This window comes from Pogonomyrmex barbatus, unplaced genomic scaffold, assembly GCF_055798465.1.
Source record: "Pogonomyrmex barbatus isolate J1 unplaced genomic scaffold, ASM5579846v1 scaffold22, whole genome shotgun sequence".
Lineage (NCBI taxonomy): Eukaryota > Metazoa > Arthropoda > Insecta > Hymenoptera > Formicidae > Pogonomyrmex > Pogonomyrmex barbatus.
Window position 1 is genome coordinate 2,277,663 of NW_028297119.1, and position 15,441 is coordinate 2,293,103.

Consider the following 15,441-nt stretch of genomic DNA (forward strand, 5'->3'; position numbering starts at 1 on the left):
TGAGCGACGTGGCACTCCTCGCTCGGACGATCGCTCTCTCGCGCTACGACACGACGAATTGCATTTCGATTTTCATTTATTTCTCACAACGAGCTGTCAAATATACGACGCACACTGTGCGTTCGCCCATTTTCTACGCGTCGCGAGATGAAGTGCTCGATAGTACGTACACTCGTGACCGACATGTTCTTCGTTCGAGTTCTATTAATCATCCGTTAATGAGTTATACATTATTTATTAACCGTACTTTAGCGCGACGGATGTGATAAAGCCCAAACGAATAGGATAATAGGTACAATGATTGATCAGCATATAGTAATTGACTGCAGCGCATGGCGCGCCGCAATATATCAAAAACCGACATATCAATTATAATTGTTTTTAAGACAAATCTCAAAATGTGCTCTTGCGTTGATTAACTTTATAATTAACGCGTGTTTTTGCCGTGTTTTGCTTTTTACCTGTTGTTTATTACGCACGTAGAGCAGGCGCAAAAAAAGGAGGAACAAGAATAATGCTGGATGTTATATTTATGCATGAGCGGTTAAAAATAATATTGAGGTATATCCTTTTGTGCTGTATATAAAATAAGCGGCGTTTAATCAAGCAGGTAAGGAATGATAAATAATTTTGTTTACAAAAAATGTAATTTTATAGCCGTTGACCAAGTAACAATAAAAGGTAAGAGAGTTAACCGTTCCGTTTCACGAGAAACTTGGCCAACTTTGAAAATCTCACAAAACTTCGTGAATTCACTAGAATAGCATAATGAATGCATTGCAATTGTTCACCGATGCATAAAAATAATTTCAAGTTAATATAATTATTATGGTTGAAGTTCACGAAAACAGCTTGATTAGCAGAATAATAAGAATAATTCAATTCGGATAAGCGAAAGAGTTCATTAATTCAATTTTTCTTTCGGTTACGTAAAAAGGAATACTAATGTAACATCGCATAATTAAAGCTTTAATAATAAAATAATTATTTCTGAGAAAACACATGGTCACAGTTTCTACGCAAGCCTTTGCAGAGACGATCAGTACGGTGTTAACACGCGCGAGATAGCGTGAAATTAAAAAACACAACGGATTTCGTGGAGTGACGAGATGCGTCGTTGGAAGAGTTAAATATCGCGTTTTGCGCGACGCAAGTTCCCTACGCATTACGGGCTATCGATCTACGCCGATTTTTACGGAAATCAAATGGCGGCCGGAAGCGATCTTCGACCGGGGGAATACGCGACGTGTAAAAGCCGTATCGACGTCGCGCGAACGAACGCGCGGATTTGTCGTTTGATCAACTTCGCGGCTGCGAAGTTGATCGGGCCCGATCCCGCGCAGCCACTGACCGGAAAGTGGGATGATACCGATATCGCGTATAATATGGCGATGGTAGCAATATAAAGTTGACATTTTCGCATGCAGTCCTATGGAAATGGCGGGATAAAGTTGATTCTTTCGCAAACAGCGTAGCGCGCGGGGTCGGCGGGAACGGGGAGGGACGGGGGGCGGGAGGGGGGGGGGATATAAAGTTCGCGTTCGTTCGCACGAAGTTGTGTACGAGCGAGAATTGAAAAACATTTTCGTCGGACATGCCGGGGAGAGCGCAACGGCCGGAAAGTAATAATAAGCGCGTTCTCTTTGCGTCACGTAACCCTTTCCGTTTCCGACACGTGCGACATGCGACGTAACGTCAAAAATTTCGAAAAAACGAAAACGAAAAGAATTAAAAGCGTATGAACGACATTTGTGCCTTTTTACTCGACCATGTTATCTTCGCAGCAAATTAATAAATAAAAGACCTTATGATTACACATGCTTTTTGTGCTGAAAATATGAGCTATATTTATCGACAATTTTAAGTTTTTAACTTTTTATTCCAACCGCGAAGCGAAACGATAAATATTTCATTAAGGTAAAATAATTTACGGAAAATTTTAAAGAGAATAAAATAATTTAAGGAAATTTTCAACGTTCGCTTCATTATTCGGAGTATATATTTTCGGCATCGGTGGATTCTGACCAGATATACTAATAATAACCGTCATAAGGTATACGATTATAAACTATTTACTACGTAACTGCAAACTGTAATATACACGATGCCGCGCAAAATTGGATATACATTCCTGCGGCAATGTACACATGTACTGCGACTGGAAATTAAATTTCGGATAAACACGATGATACGCGAGAACGTACGAAACCCGTGTTTCGTTGCTCCGATCCTGCGGCCACGCTCGGTGATCCTGATACGGATTAAGCTATCTCGGCTGACACGATGTAAGAGTCATTTCGTGCAAACGAGCCCGGGATTTGTCGTGGGGCCAGTGACGTAACTCCGCGCCTGTATATACGGCGTCGTCGCCGGAAGCGGGATGGATGGCGCAGCTCTTTCACATTTTTCCTGCTCCTATTCTCTGCGACTACGAAAAAAGAAAAAAGAAAAAAAAAAGGAAGAGAATAGAGGCGGAGAGTAACGAGCACGATCCCTCCGCGAAACACTGCGAAATTATGTATTAGGTCGAAAGAACGTAATCTACGGCATTTTGCTCCTTTCTCTCCGCCGGCTATATTTCTCCTTTGTGTTTTTAACTTTTGCGCTCGCATACACACGGGGTCGTGAAGCGCGCCGTGCCGATCTCTAATTCTTTCGTACGTAACTGTTTGATAATTTATCCCGCTTTTTTTCCTCGCGCATGCTCTCTTCATTCATGGATTACACGGGCCGGTCTGCTTTACACTGAATTCTACGACTCCGGAGAAAACGTTACGCGCTGAAGGATCTACATATACGCCATTCTCGGTCTGCTATATTTCGAAAACAACGCGTTACAAAGGCATTTAACATTTTACACCATTTTATGCGTTTACTTTTTACGAGGTTACAATAAAAGTTTTCTTTCCGGAATAATGCTAACAAAAGCATTGTAAATACGACATAACAATATTCACATTTTATACAGAAATATTACGAGAGTATTTTTACAGTCGAGCTCTCCCAAGTTTGACTTCTTTATTCCTGAACGTTCCTTATTTTCTATTAATTGAATTTTCGAATTTTTTTTATTAAAAACCTGATAAACATTTTTCATCAACAATATTTTTACAAATTTTTACATATCTTATATATTATTCTTGTGTTTTATAAAGAATTATTAAAAAATTATTCAAAATAATTTGTCTATACGTGATAATAAAAAAGAGATGTTCATTTAGTACAAAACTTATTTACAAAAGTATATCTATTTTGCTTTTATACCATTAATGTATTTTTATACGTAATAAATAAAAATAATATCTAACTTTTGTTTACATGCGTTTTTTACAATTAAATACTTTACAAATATTTTACAATTAAATATTTCGAGCTCAAAATGTTACAACGCGCGATAGGAGGATTTTAACAGTGTTTAAACGTGTTGCATCTTCGATAAAGTGCGATTCACATGGAATCAGGAATCTCGACAAACATACTGTGGCGTTAGTGAGGAGCGTTGTCCACGATGTGCTGAGCTATGCGCTATGCGGGCTATGGTTTTTTTCATGGATGCTTTGCTAGGTATTAGTTGTGTGAGCACGGGACCGCCACAATACCAAGGAAAGTCCAACAATCTCGCAAGTTGGTTTAAAGCGTGCCTGCAGTTAAGTGCTGCGCTCGATAAATTTTTTCAAGCGTCCTTTACTTTCCCTTCTTCCGCAGCTTTGTTCTTGCCCGCTACCTAATCCCCCTCCCCCAAACTCACTTCAACTCTACTGGATAAAGCTTTGGGTCCGCCCCTGAAAACTGTTACTAGATTTTCCGCTTCACCTGACACAGCTACCTCTCTCTCCTTCACGTCTACTTCCCCCTCCTTCCGCTCTTTCCTATCTATCAGTCTCTTCCTCACTTCCGCTGCGCTCTCTTCCTCTCTGTCAAATTAACATAGTTCGTGCAGTTGAATTTAAATAGTGATCGGGGTTGTGGCCCCATCCGCGGATTTCGGGTCTTCTTGAAAGTTTTAGTCAAGTACGCGCGGAGAGTCTATGGCCGTGTGAAATTTCCGCGGTCTTTTTGCGGGATTATCTGGGTAATTGGACCGACCGAAGCTTGCGACAAGAGTCCGAATAAAAACAATATTCATCGCATTTAATTCTACCTTAATGGCAGTTTTGGAATTTCTTCGGCCGGCGCTCGAGAGCGGTATACTTGGCGGCAACATTTTTCCGACCACGCGACTCCGAAAGGGTTCGGGAATGCATAACGTAATTCGTAATGGTCCAAGTTGAATTGGGGCTTACGAAGTAATCAGAAACTTCAAATCTTAGTTCGTTCCTCTTTTTTTCCTCCGACCTCTCTCTTTGGATAATTTGCTCGTTCACGCGCGAGCGAAATCACAGGTTAAGCGTTAGTCGTGCGCCGTGCTAAATTTCATCAGTCTGAAGAAGTTCGTTTAATTTGTTTCACCTATGAAATCTACATCGCAAGATGTGCTCAAATAAATAGAGAGCACATGAATATTCTGCCGGCACTTGTTTCCTACGAAACGCGCTCTCGAACCGCCTAAATTCGATAGGTAAAACGGCGCCGCGAGTCTATATCGCGCCAGGAGAAAATGGCGTATGTCACGATTTCTGTTATCGCGGCCACGTTCCGCCGCGCACAATTGCATTCCCGCAACTACTTGGAAAGTGCGCTTAAACGGCCCGGTCCCTCTACGCCTCTTACGCACGTACGCTCATGTGAACTTACACATTCGCGATCGCCAGCACGTACACACATGTGCGCTTTTCAGTCGGCATTATGCAAAAGTTCGAAAAGTAACTTCAGACTCTCACATAGGAGGTTGAAAAGTTTTCGCGGTACGCCATTCCCTCCGTTCGAGCCCGAGGAAATAATTACAACCCTGACGGTGGGTGAAAATTGGTAGTCCGAAAATGCAGAAACGTGTTCATCATCGACGTTGCGCAATCGAGAAACTCAAGAAAGCATGCATTCTTAACTGGGTGCTCTTTGTAAAAAATATGCGAATGTGGAAAAATGATGAAAGACTGATAGAAAACATTGGCATATCCAGGGCGGAAAGAATTGGAGGCTTCAAATCTCTCCCGAAATTAAAAAAAAAAAGTTAAAATAATGATTTATAAAACCTAATATTTTTCTCATTTAAAATCAGGAACGATAAAATATTCTAAGTTCTAAAATATCTAAAAAAGCGATTTATTAACGCAAAAATTGCTGTTTATGTGCTAACAAAATTGATAAAACTTTCCCATCCCTAAAAAAATCCTGGATCCTACGCCCATGATAGAAAATAAAATAGCATAACAAGTATTCTTTAAAAGTTAGTTAAAAGTTAGTTAAAAGATGATAAATGAGATGCAGAGTGAAAGATAACTGTTGGTTCGACAAAAAACGAATATAAGAAAGAAAGAGTAAATATAACTATCCATTCCGTAGTAAACAATGTATCAATATGATATATCAATAAGAATGTAGATATTTGTTTGAACGGATGTTTCTGTATAGTCTTCTGTATAGTCTTATTTTATTTGTAATCAATCGTATAATATCGAAATGATTCTTTATATGTTTCTGTAACGGGACGCGCGTTTCTTTTATTATTTTGTTATTATTGACTGCGTGCAGTCGATAATATTGTACTTTGTTCTCAACTCATCACTTTACTTATTATTAAATCCATAAAATACACAATTGAGTCACAAAGGGAATCGAAATTATTCACTCTTTTCTTTCTACATGAAACAGATACAAACAATCAAAATATCGTTGTAATGGCATTAAAATTGACGATATCTTTCGAATTTTTTTGTTCAAAAGTCACGGAAGGGAAATCGTTTATTTCGAAAGTTGGGAGGGACGCAGTCCGAACCGTGCTGCATTTTATTGTGTCTGGACCCTCTGGGCACGTTATTTTTCGCTTCCGCTCCGCGGAACTCGCGGCGCGACGGGCTCGTTCGACGCTCCCGAAATTGTCGACGATCCATTCGTAGCGAAGTCAGTGCGACGTCAAACGAAATTGCTCTTCGTCCGCGCCGCGGACAAAACGCGTAAACAGACAGGTTCCTCGTATGTCCGTGCGTAACTTTCTCTTCGACGAGCGTCACAAATCACGCGACGCAACCGGCCGGACGGCCGAATGCGCCCGGTCATACGTTTCCGTACGACAATGGCGCTACGGTGGCAGACACGAAAATAGAGAGTGCGAGAGAGAGAGAGAGAGAGAGAGAGAGAGAGAGAGAGAGAGAGAGAGGGAGAGAAAGAGAGAGATAGAATAGATAATAGGCGGCAGATAACAGCGGATGGGGAACCCGAAATGACGGAACACAGTTGCAGTTTATCCCTTTCTGACGTGGCTCATAAAATCCCGTCGGTCCCGTAATATTTTACCGCAATCTCTCTCTGCGCGAGCGCATACGCCGTTATCGAGAACACTCGCGGAAACAAGGGGCCAACCGGGCGGAAATATACGGGCAAACATTCGGAAATGGGTTGAGATGATCCGAGTCGCGATGCAAGTTCTCGGCCAAGTAGTCTCCGGACTTAACGACTCTTCCTGTCGCGATAGGGATGCAGGGAGGAACGGGGGAGAGAAAGCGCGACGAGCCGCACGGGATATTTCGGCGGGGGACGATAACGGCGAGGGCGGCCAAGGAAAGAAGTTGGATCGCGTTTCGCGGGAGAGCGCAAACGGTTAATGTACGATCGAAGGAAGAAGGAACGTTCGCAGCAATCCGGAACGACCGGAGGGGTTGAACCATTCCAGGTTGAACGATAGCGCCAGGAATAAGTACTGTTCGCCGGGAAAGCTCTCCATTGGATACGGGAATTGGATGTTCGGGATCAGAGAGGGAGAGGGAGAGAGCGAGAGAAGGAGAAGGGGGGGGAGGGAGGAAAGCGGAATCGATGGTGCTCTCAAACAATTCTTCACCGTGTATTGACCGTGGGTAAATCAATCAGAGACAGTCGTTTTGACCTTTACGATCAGATTCCGGTTGGTGCAACGACGGGGTGAGAGATGGAGAGATAGCGAGACGAAGGGGGGAAGACAGATAAAAGGATAGATAGAGAAAGGTAAAAAGAGAGACAGACAAGGAAGTAGAACAAAAAAACCGTATCGAGAGGGTTAAAGAGCTAAAGCTCGAGGTTAAAGCTAAAGGGGGGAAAGATCGAAGTAAAAAGGAGAATTCTGACATTGTTTGTTCAATCGCAATTACGCCATCCAGGACCTTCTTGCGCCAAAGGCAGGACGAAAATCTTTTAAGGTATCGCGTGGATCAGGATGTTGCAAACATCGAAATTATAATATGTATAAATTTTTCTCGAATATGAATGGTTAACGTAGCTTGTGAATTTGCTGTATTACGCTGTTGTTACATAGTTTATGTTTACATTGTTCCCAAATAAAATGATTTTATTTCAATTATGTATTTGCGGAAATTATTTTAAGAAAAATTGAGTATGTGCAAATCTATACTTTGTAACATTTAAAAATTATAATAAACAGAAATATTATATATCGACCAAACTAGTCTATATTTTCAAATGTAGCCACCATTGTCAATTAAATCTCAGTAAACGTTACACTGTAAAAAGTGACATAGAGAAAACATCTAAATTTAAAATGTTTTATTCAATATAAATGTATAATAATGATAAAGGTTTCCAAATTAAATGTTTTAGTGTTTTAAATCTAAACATCCGTTCATAATTAAAATATCTTTAAATATTTCAAAAATGGAGGCAAATCATTATAATAATTATAATGCGCAAGTCATATTACGTAACGTGTGTTTGATATAAAAGCTGTCGGCATAAAATGTCTGTCAGCATAAAGAAGTTGCATCAAACTTTGTATTGCGTAACAAATGTGTTAAATATTGTTAAAATATCGTATAAATTCTTAATATTAATGATTATCATTATCATATCGGCCAGTTTAATTTAAGAAATATAAAAATGTTTATCTTTTTATTACGAGGTAATAACGAAGTTATATATGAATCTCTGGATGAAGCTATGAACTATAAAAATATTTTTTTTTTTTTTCATGTAGTTGCGTACAAACGGTGAACGGAAATTTGACAGATACAATGTTTGTATTTCTGTTACAAAGGCGCATGGAGATGCAGAGATATGGTGTGATCCCCAAGATAACAAATGAAATTATAAAAATATTTTCATACAATGTAATAAGCATTTATACAAAAAATTTATCCTAATTTTTTTATAAATTAATTTTTCTACAAAATATATAAATATAAATAATAAAAAGAATATATATAGATATAAATTTTTTTTTCGTTCTTTGAATCATAACTATTATAACTTTAATATTCATACATATATATATATATAATTTTTACATATATTGTTAAAGGTGTTCATGTCTTATTTTAAAATATCTTACATCTTTAATAAATTAATTTTGCATCGATTTATTTACAATCAATTTTAATTCGAAAATATATAGTAACCTTGATCTGATTAGTACATTGATTTTGACATCTTTAATCAATAGAATGACATTGGTATTATCATACTAATGATCCCATTGCGCAAGTCATATTATGTAACATATGGTATAAAAGCTGTTGCCTGTTCAGCAGTCTCGATCAAAGAACTTGGCATTAAACTTTGCATATCAAAGTGCACTAAATAATTATTAAAATGTCGTACAAATTCACTCTTCTGATATTGATGACTATCATCGCATCGGCTCTGCTGATTCAAAAAACATGTAAGTTTTTATTTTTACGTATTATAAAAATGCCAATATCGCAATTATAACTTTTTAAACGACATCGTAAAAACATTTTCTTTTCGAGCAGTGGCGTGTGAAAAAGATGAACGAAAATTTGACGGATGCAATACTTGTATTTGCATCGAGGGTTCATGGGCGTGCACAAAAAAGTGGTGTGGTCCTTAAGATAAAATTATTATATAATATATAAAATTATTATATAAAGGAATTTTCGGTTTTATGCAGCAATATAATTGTCACATTGAAATTCTCTGCATTTTGACTGAATTATAGCATACTATGTACATAAATACAGGTAATATAAAATAAAATAAAAGAAATATATATGATCGTATCCTGTTATATGTTAGAATATTATATACCAACTCATTGTTCTATGGCCAGTAGATGTGCTATAGCTTTCAGGTTAAATTTTTACAACTGTACGGTATTTAAATAAAATCTCACATCCTTTCAAACGAATTTATATTTCGTCGAATGGTCACTCGTATCAATCGTAAAAAATACCGTTGGAATTCTAATCTATTGTCAGTCATGTTTCTAAAACTCTTTTCCTCGTCAGCATTATGTTTCTTTCTTTCATCTTCTTGGATCAGGTTACCATCTGATTTTCGACGTGACGGATGCATTCTTTTGTAAAATAAATACGACAGAAAATACAAAACAGAAAGCACATGGATATTATTATAACAGGTAAACATTTCTTTTCAAGGATTTTTTTAGGCTTTAAATTTCTCTCTAGCTTCTTTCTTTTATAACTTGTATATACAAGTCTGACCTATCCTGAAACTTTTCGATTGAGAGTAAATCCGGAGCAAATTGAGGATGAACATCTTTATTGCGAAACATTCTATATATATTTTTTTAATATGTAAATCAAAAGTAAACTCTATTCTGTTGAACCATTGTCTCAAGTACCGCAGGGAAATAATTCCATCCGCGAGTTCCAATTCGGGAACATTTACTTACATCACGACGAGAAATCATATCGAAAACCGAATCAGTTCTGTGCGATAGCGTTTCAATGATGCATGATGAGTATCGAAGGGCTAAAAAGCTCTCTCTCTCCCTCCCTCCCTCCCTCCCTCCCTCTCTCTCTCTCTCTCTCTCTCTCTCTCTCTCTCTCTCTCTCGCGACCTAGAGTCGAGCGAATTCGAGAGCCGAACGATTTTGTCAGGCGCGTTTTCCGGTGTGAGTCACCGCCGGGCATTCGATAATCTGCGTTGGAATCGCTTCTTTATATTTCATAATATTTGATACGTATGACGGAAACGTACCTGTGCCGAGCGAGAGGGTGCTCAACCACGTACAAACAATGGCGGATTGTGAGCCAGTGGGCCAGGCGTGGCAACGATGATTTAATCGGTATGTCGGCAGTGTCGTCCGACATTCGGTCGCATAAAACATGCAGCGTCCCGTGATGAATCGTGCGCGCGTGTTTGCCATGTGGCTCGCCTCTAACTGGCGTCATCGCAATTCTATTAAATCGCCGCCACCCCGTGCGACTCGTGCAAGCGCCACGACTTTATTAATCCTACATACGGGCGTCCCGTCACCCATTTTTCTCTTCGAATCAAGATTTCAAGATATTTTTTCGTACTTTTGTTTTTCACACGTATTTCTCGTTTCTGCATAAAGTAAATGAATTCAAAGATGAATTTTTCGTTAATAACGCCTTTAGAAATATTATTCTAGTACCCGAGATGCTCTAAGATTAATCGTTTTTGCATTTCTAAAAGGCCGACTTTTAATTATCTTCCTTTACGAATACTTAACATTGTAATGGCGAGTAAACAAGATTGGACGATAAACTAAATTATAGTTAACAACTAGCGTCTCAAGGAAATAATGCTAGAGATATAAGAGTACCTGCCCCCGAGCCAGGTACCTCTTATACTGCCAGGTAATTCAATGAGCGAGTTTTCAATTTAAAATTCGATTCGCTCTTTGATTCTATTTTCTTGCTGTCACGGTCACTTATACTGCACAAGTAGTACGAAGCATCGCATCGTCAGAAGTAGATTACGTAAAAAAAATAAATATCGAGAACAAACGGGAACTGCATCGTTTAATTATGCGCGGGTAGAGCACAGAGAGTGAAGAACGGAGCCAGCCCCTGACAATGTTAAGACAACGAGGCGCAAAAACACAGGCGTAATGTGAAGAAGAAGAAGGAAAAAAAGGTAAGACAAAACGGCCGGAGACGTTAATTCGGGCAACGGCGCAAACGTAATTACCGGCCGATCGAGAAACTCGTAACCGCTCATTATCATCTCCCTGTTAAAAGGCAAAATTCTCCCCGTCGTTATTATCTACTCTCTCTCACCTTTTACGGGAAGAGATGGTCACCTTTCTAATGAACGCCGAGCGCGCGTTCACGGGTCCGCGGCGCCGTGAACACGCACCTCTCTCTTCCACGAAGGGACGCATCTCGGGATTCGTCTCGCCCTTTTCGCTCGGCCCGGACCCCGAAATTATTAGCTTCTGCGCGGGTCCGGGCGCGAAAGCCCGAGCGGCGCACACGGCGCGGTAAAAACTGCATAGTCGATGCAAGGTGCGACCAATCATTTTCGGGGGTCGTGAGGCGAAGGCGAAAGAAATTGCCGGGCAAGCTGTGTGCACGGCACTCGTCGAGAGAGAGAGAGAGAGAGAGAGAGAGACTCGTGACAGCGAACACCTGCTGCTCTCTCGGCGTTAGAACGGTGTTCTGCTCGCAAACCACTACCAGCAGCAGCAGCGGCATGCTCTCTTCTCCAAGTCCCGCCATTCCCTCCCCTCACGTCGCGCTTAAACATTTCCGAAGAACCGGCCAACTCTCCGTGACCCCCATCGTCGGGCGACGACGGTTTTCTCGGGCGTGAGAACCAGCGGGGGTGGGGGCGGCAGTAGTTTTCCTCGTCGTCGAGCGGTTATCACTCATCTCGCCGCCCGTCTCGCAGTGCCTCTCGCCCCCCCCCCCCCCGCGCGCAATGCCGCCCCGGCGCCTCGTGGACCAGATGGCGGTCGCATTAAAAACTTTTTGCGATTATGCTTTCCCGATTTCAATGGTCAGGCACGTGCCGGGACATGGGTTAGGGGGCCGGCTGTCCATTCGCGCCAACGACTTTAAAAAAGCGATCCCGCGTAGTTTTATGTCTTTCTAAGGCGCGGGTTACAGCCGCGACGTAATTCGCACGCCGTGGATTTTTCTTCCTCCTCTCCTGACTGACCGTACTGACTCACGATAATAATACGATCTCGTAAAAGTATACGCAATAACACGATAAAATTATCAGAATATTCGATCAAACGGACGATGAAAACAACGTTGTAAATGTCCCGACACTAACGTCTGATGGAAAATCGATTTGTCTTCTGAAAAGTCATAACTTGTGTATCAATCTTGCAGACTAGGGATAATGCCCGTGCATGACTTCTTTTTTGCATCCTTTCTAAGATAGTTTAAATAACGATAAAGCAAAAGAAATTATAGATATATGCGGTCGAATATCATAACTTATCAGTTTTATATTTACGTGTATTACATATGATAAAACCACGTAGGGTAGTTTCGGATAAATAAAAAGAAAACAATTATGAACACGTAAGCATGGCTATGGTGAAACATGAGACAAGCGTGCCATAAAAAGGTAATCGTAAAAATTTCGTAAGTAACGCCCGTAGATTATTCATAAAGCGCTCATAAGAATTTATCGTTACCCTTAAATTTCAGCGGCGCCTCGTGTGCGAGAAACGTGACTTCCCTTCTCCGACAATTCGAACACGCTATTACGAGGGAAGTCTGTTTCTAGTGCTGTCGTACGAGTACTTCATTTATTCCAAGTAATACATCAAGAGGGGGGGGGGGGGACCATATATGGATCGGGGGCTCGTATCTGGAGACTTTACCCCCTACTCGTTATTGTTCGGATGGTGATGGACCGCCGGCGAATAAATTTCCCAACGAGACGGTGGAAGCGCGAAGAGGGGAGAACACATAGCCCGCGACGACCGCCGACACATCCGTGCTGTATCCTCCCGCGAAATTTACGACGGCTATTTTAAATTCATAAAGATATTTGTATTCTCGGTCGTCGCATAATCGTGCATTCGGCCGTTCCGCGACGCGCGGAAACTCCTCGACGTCGCGACGCGAATGGCCGAAGCGGCGCAAGATTCACGTGAGGAACAACGGGACAAAATCATGAAAACATATTCAGCAAGTCTTCAAGGTACTACGTTAATCCACGTACGAAATAACACGATGATATAATATTAAAATGCCATACGAGAATGCATGCTCGAGAAATTTTTGTCAATTTAAAAGCAGCCATAATATCTTATTACGTAACGAGTATTCTTGATTAATTCAAATTAATGACATCAATTAGTTGCAGCATTTCTTTTTTTTTTCTTTTTGTTTTACTTTTAACTTGGTAAATGTTGTTTTCAGATTTTTGAGCATTGATAGACATTCGTGAGAACAACTTTAGGCATTTTGCCTAATGGACAAAATGTCAAACTGCACTTTGGCGGTGCTTAGCATTATCTTGCCGGAGGGGTAGAAGAGAATTGTCTCCGTCCTGTTTTATCTGGGACGCTCTACGTTGTAAAAGGCAACTTCTAAGTCGCTCCGAAGTTCGTGGGTATAAGAGAATTTTCGCCTGTCGCGTTCTCCGGAAAGTTAATAAACATTAACAAATCGGCTCTCGTCGCGTAATAGAGCGTCGTAAAATTTCCCGACGCGGATATTTTCCGCGAACGAGCAATTGCGCGAGGCGGCGCGACGGCGGTAAACATAAATCTCGTAAATGGAAATAGTTACCGTATCCCGAAATTAAATCGACCGGCGACATTTCGGACTGTTTAAGTACAATGGGACACGAATCGCAATTCCAGGCGACAGACACGGCTCGGTTAGCTAGATAAATGCCGTGCCGCAGTTTCGTGCGCGGTTTCTCTCGCATCGAGCCGCACGATGTAGCAACGATGGCGCTCCAACCAATATCTACCCGTAACTTTGGAGAGCGAACTGACAAAATAGAGGGAACGGGTGTAGGAATAGATTGCGCAGCAAGTTTGAGATATTTCCATTAAAAAGCAGTTATACCATTTCAAGTATTGTCGTTGATGATATGTCTGGCAAAAAAGTAAATACCTGTCGGAGCGAAAGAATTGAAGCTTAAAAAACACGCGGATGAGTTTTGTCGCAATTGACCAATTATTGATTATGCGTTCGGTATAAATATCCTAAATTTCACATTTACACACGACTAATCTGCTGCAATTATGGATATTTTTAATATTCTTCCCTCTGTGCTCTTCAATTTAAAATTTATTCCTTATAAATCGAGAAATTGTTCTTATGTTCAAAAACTACTCGATTTATAACTTAGATTCGTAGAATTCGATTCAGAATATACACGTCGTCTTAAAATTTGGCACAACCCCCCCCCCCCAGTCGCGCGGGGGGGGGGGGGTTGTGCCAAATTAATCGATTTTTCCCTATCGACTTTCCCGCTCACGTGCGGAAATTACGCGCGGTACAAGAACAAACGTATAAATAATGACGCGAAATAAACACGACAAAAACGTCGCAATCCCTCATCGATTTAATGCGTTGCCATGGAAGCGGAAAGAAAAAAAAACTATATCGCGGATGCTGTGAGCGTAAAAGCCCATCGCGTACAAATTTACATAAGAGCATAAGTATGGCGCGTGAGCGTCTGGAACCAGCGAAATGCCTAGAATAAGCCACCATATTGTTCTATAGAACATAATATAAGCATACAGATAATATGGCAGATGAATATGGCAGAATTAAAGATAAATGTGATTTTTTTTTTACGTACGGATTACATACATATAATTAACTATATAACATGAATGATGGGACATATTCATTATTATTGCATTATAAAACATTACCTAGTTTCTGTGTGTCGCTAATGTAATTGCATGTTGCTACAAAGTTTTACCTCATAATAAATAAAAAAGTTGCTTTTTATCATTTATATGAAAAAAAATATTTTTATATTATTTTCTCTCCTTTTTCTCTCCTCTCCTTAATGTACACACAGCATTTACACATTAATTAATTTTTTCGATATTTCATTCAAAATATCTTTATTTTTTATTTATACCTGCGAAAAGTTATAGCTAATTCCATTTCATGGTATCTTTCATTCGCCACTTTATACTGTGTGTGGTTACTACTTTTTCATATCCTCGTGCGCGTGTAACTTAACGATGCATGGATACACCGCTTACATCCACGCAGACGCCTCAGCGGGAAAGTCGCGTCGTCAAACTCGTAGAAATTCAACGCAAGGATGGTCTAATAAATATTTCTTGACGGGCGATGCTCGATGTGCCACCACGTGCAGCGTATCGCGCCGCATAAAGGGAAGATATACTCGAACGAGGAAAATGTTACCGCCACGGATCCACCAGTACCACCCCGGGTCGGCCGCTATATTACGTAGGGCACACCCGAAAGCTCGAAAGGGATGCGGTGGTCTCAAGATTTCGGCGCCACTAAAATGCCGGGCGTCGACTTCACCACGAAGCCGCCGGAATAGAACGTGCCCTCCCGCCCCGTTTCGTTATCTTGGTCACGTCCCGTCTCTGGACCCCTGGGCGCGTTTCCTCGGAGGAAAAGAGATACTCGAATATTTGTTGCCCGAGAATCGCAC

The 15,441-nt window shown here is 40.8% G+C and overlaps 1 protein-coding gene and 1 long non-coding RNA gene across 2 annotated transcripts in view; one reads left to right on the plus strand and one right to left on the minus strand.

Moving 5' to 3' along the window:
* Toll-6 (Toll-like receptor 6) overlaps positions 1–15,441 on the minus strand; it is a 52,259-nt gene that overhangs the window by 14,874 nt on the left and 21,944 nt on the right. The gene's annotated exons all lie outside the window — the stretch shown is intronic.
* On the plus strand, positions 8,149–9,225 carry LOC105430494 (uncharacterized). The gene is made up of 2 exons (XR_016139539.1): positions 8,149–8,743; positions 8,835–9,225. It is a non-coding gene; the product is annotated as an uncharacterized LOC105430494 (long non-coding RNA).